We start from the raw sequence: 7,136 nt of genomic DNA, 5'->3' as shown, positions 1-7,136 counted from the left end.
TCGCTGGGGGGTGCTGTCTCAATTAGAGCCTGACAGTAAGTATAAGTTATTACTGAATGGTTTACTTTGTTATTATTTTAGTTGTTAAGCTGCACCTTGATGAAAAAGAAACGCCCATATCAACTGATGAAATTTAGTCGAAAGATGAACTACTGTTTTTGGAGCTAGTAAAAGTATCATTGCTCAAGCTGTCGAATTTTTTTTTATAGAAACCCAGCCAAATATTTTAGATGTTCATGATCATCAGATAGAAATTCAGTATGGGTAAGTAACATTAACATACTTTCACAAAGAATGAAACTTAAATTGAACGTGTCAGCTGATAAGCTGATAAAGTGCGCTATTTGAATAGCAAGCGATGAAGTTACTCTAGTCAGTCATATCATATTTGACAAGGAAACAGTCTGGCGGCTACGAATTTCTAAGCAAACACCTCCCATTCAGCAACTATTGTAAATTTTAATAACTATCAATGAAGGATCTTATTCAAGTAAGGTTTTTTTTGAAAGCAAACATCGAATTAAGTAATATCAAAAAAAGACCACGGTATTGGAAAAAAGGGATCAGGTAAATTATGCAATTAAGAATCTTGCAGTCGAAACAAACGAGCAAGAAACTCAGGAAAGAAAGAAATGAACGTTTTGATGATAGAAGTGACCTACTAGATCGAAATCGGTGACAAGTTCTACAGAGAGAAGAAAGCAACTGCAGAAATGACGACAGGAAATACGTTAGATGTATAATTTCAAGTCCACTTTCAAATTGACGAAGAGCGGGAATTGTTGGCCGGGATGTGGACAATGAACCACAATGGAGGACCGACCATCGAAATCTGTGATTTTCACGCCTATAACGGCCCATTCAGGGTGGACGATGTATGGTGAATTCGGCGCCACGGATATTTGTATGTTTTATGCGACAAACCAGAAGCCGCCACTTATACTAACATGGACAAGCTTTTATGGACAGACCATGCATGATAGAACAGAGCCTAGTCAAAGGCAATTGTGATTTGCCAAAGACCGACTTCTACTGAAGCACAATTGAAAGAAGAAGAAGAAAGTAAGTATGCACTTTTTTACTTGTTTCGAAGCCAAAAAGGATAATTTTTTGTTTTTCTATACTAATCCTCACTTTTAATGACAATTATGTATATTACGAACAAGCGATACAAGGCGCACCGGATGAAATTTGAACAGAAGCTAGAGAATGTTGCAACGAACAAAAAAAACCACCCATTCTCTGCCTCAAAAGAATTAACCGAAAATTGGGTGCAATGATTACAAAAAATCCTAGGCTGCTCTTGCTGATGTGAACGGTGTTGTTGGCATTCGGCAGTTCCAAAGCCTTACATAGATGGATGCTTTTCTGTTGCTTGCACCAGTCCGTTAGGTAAATTTGCATTTAATTGTGTGCTAGCATACAAAAGCACATAACATTATAATGCTAATAACAGGAAAAGAAAAGGATAAGAATTACTTTATTTTTCAAATTGTGTATCATTTTTTTACGAAATATTTATTTTATTGAATCTTTCTAAATACAAACTAACAATAAGTTTTCAAATTTTAGAGTTAAAATTTGGATGTATTCCCCGCCATTGCTATAGAATACATTATCCCCAAAGTAAGATTACAGGTTAGTCTAAATACACAACGTTTTGTTTGTCTTTATTTACATTCTAGAATTTTCTTATTTTTTTAATTGACTTTCACTGGGCCGAGGGTTCAGGATGGGAAGCTAACCTTGGTTTGTACTTTGTCACCAGCAATGGGATCTTGTCACTGTCGCAATTTGAAGGCCACTGTACATGCTTTCGTTTTTCATTTACCAGGGTGCACCAATGATAAAATCTTAGTATCCTGGATTGGGCTCTCCGTAGCAACTCGAAGTTAGATGTACACACTGAAGCCCACAAGCGTTTGTAGACAAGTTCCAACGTAAGGTTTTTGTTTAGAAGCCAATACATATTTTTTGTTCTCAGCTTTATTGCACTGCTTTCTTGCCAGGTGCAAACCGAAATACTTTACTTCATTCCGTTGAGAGAACGTTATACCAATGCTTGAGACCTTACCGTAGTTTTTTCGGTTCAGGGTGACAGTTACATGGCAGGCACACTTCTTTTCTCCAGTGCGCTCCTTACCTCAGAAACGATCCTGTGAACTTATTCGATTGTACCATGCTTCTCTCGAAAGCCAAACTTGTGCTGAGGAATCACTTTGTTTTTCACTAGATGTGGTGATATTTTTGAAAGTAGCAATTTTTCGAACACCTTTGAAAGGATGAGTAGCAGACTTACAGGGCTAAATGATGCAACTGGCGTTTGGTCCTTTCCAAATTTAGGAATCATTTAACTTCTGAAAACTTTCAAACCTTGGAGAGACGTAGAATTGGATGGGATGTTGCCTGATTGAAATAAAAGGTTGCAAAAGATTTTTAGCTTTTTTCCTACGATGATCAAATACATTGCAATTTCCATGAAAATTAAACGACCTTTCATATTTATAAGGTTCATATAAATATCATATATACCCAGTTATACCAGTATTTTCCTACGAATAGGAAGAATTTTCCAGTTTTCAGTTGAACTTTCGATTTTCAAACCAGTTACTTTTCATGGGAAATTAGGAATTTTTAATCTTTAACATAAAATTTCCTGGAATTTTTCCTGGAATTAAATTTTTTTTCGAGTTTTGGTCAAAAATTTTGCGTTTCATCTTACTTGCAGCACTCCCCTACAATTATTGGAAGCTACCCAGAAATTTAGTGGCATGTACTCAAATGCTCTTTTAAATATAAATTTACAGTCCCAATTTCATATTTTTTATCACGTCTCAGTTTTTTTGTTATTTCATAGTAGGGAGGTTAGGTCGCATCCGCTGAACAAGGAAAGTTAACTGGATTGTTTTTCAAAAATTTCGTCTTAATTTGAAGTAAACTTGGATACAGGTAAAATTATTTTGAGCGAAATGTTTAATTCCGGTTTTTCAGGTTTTGTTTGTAAAACAAAACCTTATTAAAATCGGTTCAATGTCTGTCTGCCTGTCTGTCAGGTGCACTTTTCCCAGGAATGATTATACGGATTGGCATAGTGAGAAAGTGGGAACTGTATGCACTGAGTCATATCTTTCTGTTGACTTTAAGGGGGCTCACACATGTCATGTTGGGTATCACATGAAACATTTCGAATCCTAGTTCGTAAGAAGGGTGGGGAGTACGGGGGGTTGAAAGTGACGATTCCTGTAAGAGACCGAAAAATCTATACGGTATCGATACCTACTCAAATTAAGTTAGTAATAGTATTTTACTTTTTTTTGGGAAATTAATTACAAACCTCCCCTAAGTTTACCCTAGGGTTATAAAAATTTGCAACAGTATAGACTGTACTATAAAGCATGATATACCTAAGTTTGATCCAAATTGTATCAGCTACGTACAAATGAGATAGTTCTGCACTCAAATATGCTTACATAAGAAATAAACAAAACCTTTTATACCGGGTTTTCGAGCTGTTTTAGAATTAATGTCTGCTTAAGCAATGTTTTCAAGTAGTCGCCATATGCATTCCAGGATTCTAACCTCAAATAAAAATTTTATGTTTCCTTGTGCGTTGGGTAATGGCGGACGATTTGTGTGGGGCAATCTCGGAAGTCCGTAATTACCCAGTAAGAAAAGTCGCGCCATTTTGTGTTATGAGAGGTTCCATGTGGAGTATCAAATGAAAGGGCTCAATTAGACTTTTCGAAATTGGTTCCACATTTAATCTCGGCGGAAACGTGGGGGAGTGAAGGCTCAAAATATGACCCTCAAAAAGTGTAAGAGGTTTCGTTTCCAGATGCTATCTAACCAAAAAGTCTGATAAAAACCACTGTGGTGTATATAAACGAAATCTACTCCTCGGAATACATCCCTTTCGGATATCTGCATAAATAAAGTTAATAATGGTATATTAGCACATTTTCCAAATTTAGTCGGGAATCCCCCTTAAGTTCATGCTGAAGTTCAAAATATGCCAGTGGTATAAGCGATAACATAAGGCATAATTCTGGGAAGTTTGAATCCAACTATTATTAATAACATGATGTGAATTGCATGCACAACGTGTATGACGTCATCATAACATATCAATTCGTCAACACCGCAACAAGGTGAGCTCACATGAATGGGAGGTCGCAGGGAAACATTTCCTTTTAGTTTGTTAATCATTTATATATCAATATCAACTACTCGAAGTAAATCGGAAATATGTGTACGATGAATTTATAAACATGTATATATAAGTATAGTATTCGGTTATAGGCAATGTTTATTTGTATATACCCTAAGCACGTATATTTTGTAGTTTGAAAGAAATATGAAAGAATATTTTGGGTTTTTAGCCATATACAAATGGAAAAATGTGAATGTGTAAGATAAACACAAAACCTTTATACCCGAAGCGCCAGCTTCCGGTATTCCGACTTGTTTATTATTTAGTCGATTACCACGTTGATAATTGGTTAATAAGTGAATATAATGAAAAATGAACACGTCTAATTTAACAATGAATTTATTTAGCAAGTTACGATCAGAGCGTCATGTGATGTAGTAGACAGTTGTATCATGCTGGGGTCCTTATGATTCGAAAAGTCATACTGGTTTTAAACTTCAATCCGCGAGCAGTAGAACTCGAGAAGTTTTCATCCGATTAACGTAAAAGATTTGAAATACTTCTTTTTTCAAATAATTTTTTCAATTAATTTTTTTTTTCATCAAAAGTCTTGAAAAATCGTGAGTAATCCCGGACACCAGAGGTTTTGTTTTCAATTAATATTTGAATTTACTTTGAAAGCTTATTTACGTTGATTATGAGAACATAAAATTGATTAGTTTAAGTAAAAATTAGATGGCAAATAGCATTTGTAACTTCGTTTGATTTTTATTTCAATTATTCCTTAATATTTTAATTACCCCTATCTATGTTTTTTTTACTATTTTTGTTAGTGTGGGTAATACATAGATTCAACAAAGGCAAATTGAACACAAGAACAAAGATTATATCCAAAGCCAAAGCCCCCATTGCCGAGAACATCAGAATCTGAAGACTATGTACAGTGGCTGTCATAAATAAGTAAACAACCCTATCTCTTGAATTCAAATCCATTTTTTCAACTTTTCTTTTTAGAAACTGAAAAACGAGTGATAACATAACACGAGTGATAACATAAATAATAACATAAAATGTAACTCAAAATACACGACTCCCTTATATTATAAAAGAAGTTACAATAATAAAATTTTATGCTCCATAAATAAGTAAACAAAATTATTAAGGTCCACAATGGCCGCCATTATTTAGCGACACCCTTGCCAACTGACTTGATAAGCGCAGCACGTCCTTTCTGCACATTTCTCGAGAAAAAGTAGGCCAAACCTGCAAAATTAAATGCTTCAATACATCCAAATTCCAGCAGTTCTCTCACTTCTTTTTGTTTTGAGTCCCACCCATTCACTTTCGATGGACGATATCCCAAGGCCTTGAAGTAGCCAGAATGAATCCACTTCAGATATGTATTTTGAAACAATTGGTCTTGTGAATTGGTGCGTTACCCAGTTGTAGAATAAAACCGAGGCCGATTAAAAACTTGCCTTCTAGCACCATGACATTTTTTATCAAATTAAGATAAACTTGCTAATTTACCTTGCCTTCCAGTACGGATATTTTGCGTTCTCAATTGGCAGAAATACGTCCCTAAACTATTAAGCCCTCGTCATTACACTTAAAGGTGGTTTTGAACAGGGTTACATTGCACCAAACATATGTTACATCTGGTCACTACTATTATTCATAAGAATCATTGATCCATTCTTCCAAAGTATTTTATGCCAAAAGATTTCTGATTTTATAATATTATCTGCATAGAACTGCATTTTTGCAGGTTCGCTTTATTCACATATAGAATTGTCCGCATAACTCGGCCATGTTTTCCGTCTTCCTAGGGCCTTCTGTGAATAGTGGATAAAGATGGTACTGTCTTTCCATATGGCACATGTTTATTTCAAATTTTTAGAGCAGAAAGTAGTGGATCCGTTACTGAGATGATTTTATTTTTTGTATCAATCCTTGTTGATGCAATTTTTGATTGTCCTTTAGAATATCTACGCTCAACGGGGCCTCCTACTTGCAAGTTTTTACAACATTGTATCCGGTGACCGTGGTATTACTAAAAATGCTGCAATACTTCCAAGGGTTTCATCTTTATTGTGGAGATTAATGATAACATTTTGCTCTCCTGTACTTAGGCACATTCCATCCGGCATTTTTTAGCCTAAATTGCTAATTATATACTATGTTGTTATATAAAGTTTACTCTTATTTAGTCGAAAAACACTTGCTTTATTTTTACCCACCCTTTTTTTGGTTTTTAATTGTCTGTCTTTAATAAATAAAGCTACTTTATTTTAATATTATAAGCAAAAAAGTCAACTAAACTTGGTTTGTTCACTTACATTTTCCCGTACAACAAACTAATGGTGGACAAAATTAATATAAATTTCACCTACTATAAAAGATAACAGTATGAAAACAGTATCAAAGAAGTAAAGATTCTTTAAAACAGACTTTTATGCTTGCCGGTATACAAAGCAAATCCAAGGTGGGGCTTGTTTACTTATTCATGACAGCCATTGAATGTCTTAAATCCAACACCACTCCGAAAAGCCTGTTTGATTTTCCGGTTACTTTTAAATTATAATATTTTCAATTGTAAGGAATGCATGAAATCAGAAAAGAAATCAGTCGTCCATTTTGAAATACTCTTGTGTAGTGTCTATTTTCATCCGAATAGAAATAACTAAAGCCAATTTTCAGGCACATGCTCATGATTATTATTCATAGCTCCATCAAAATGGTAATACCATAATACCATTTCAATCAAATTTCCCCCACAACCAGCCACATGATGTTCCATCGTTATATTTCCCACAGCGTAAATAGAAAACAACAGAATACGATTGCAATGCAGAATTTGTTGAATAAGTTGAAATCGGTTATCCTTTGAACCAAGCACTAAAATAGGGGAGGAACGGAGGGAAGTATAAGTTGTCACAATATTCAACAATCGACGAAGTTAATTCAATAAAGGGATAATCCCAAA

At 34.9% G+C, this 7,136-nt stretch overlaps 1 long non-coding RNA gene across 1 annotated transcript; it reads left to right on the top strand.

Moving 5' to 3' along the window:
• The first annotated feature begins 374 nt into the window (after window positions 1-374).
• LOC119661784 lies at window positions 375-5,110 on the top strand. The gene is made up of 5 exons (XR_005250616.1): window positions 375-452; window positions 510-1,062; window positions 1,167-1,392; window positions 1,573-1,638; window positions 4,984-5,110. It is a non-coding gene; the product is annotated as an uncharacterized LOC119661784 (long non-coding RNA).
• Window positions 5,111-7,136: the final 2,026 nt, after the last annotated feature.

This window comes from Hermetia illucens, chromosome 1 (assembly GCF_905115235.1).
Source record: "Hermetia illucens chromosome 1, iHerIll2.2.curated.20191125, whole genome shotgun sequence".
Taxonomy (NCBI): domain Eukaryota; kingdom Metazoa; phylum Arthropoda; class Insecta; order Diptera; family Stratiomyidae; genus Hermetia; species Hermetia illucens.
Note: the sequence above shows the minus strand (reverse complement) of the source record. Positions and strands in the feature narration are given on the sequence as shown.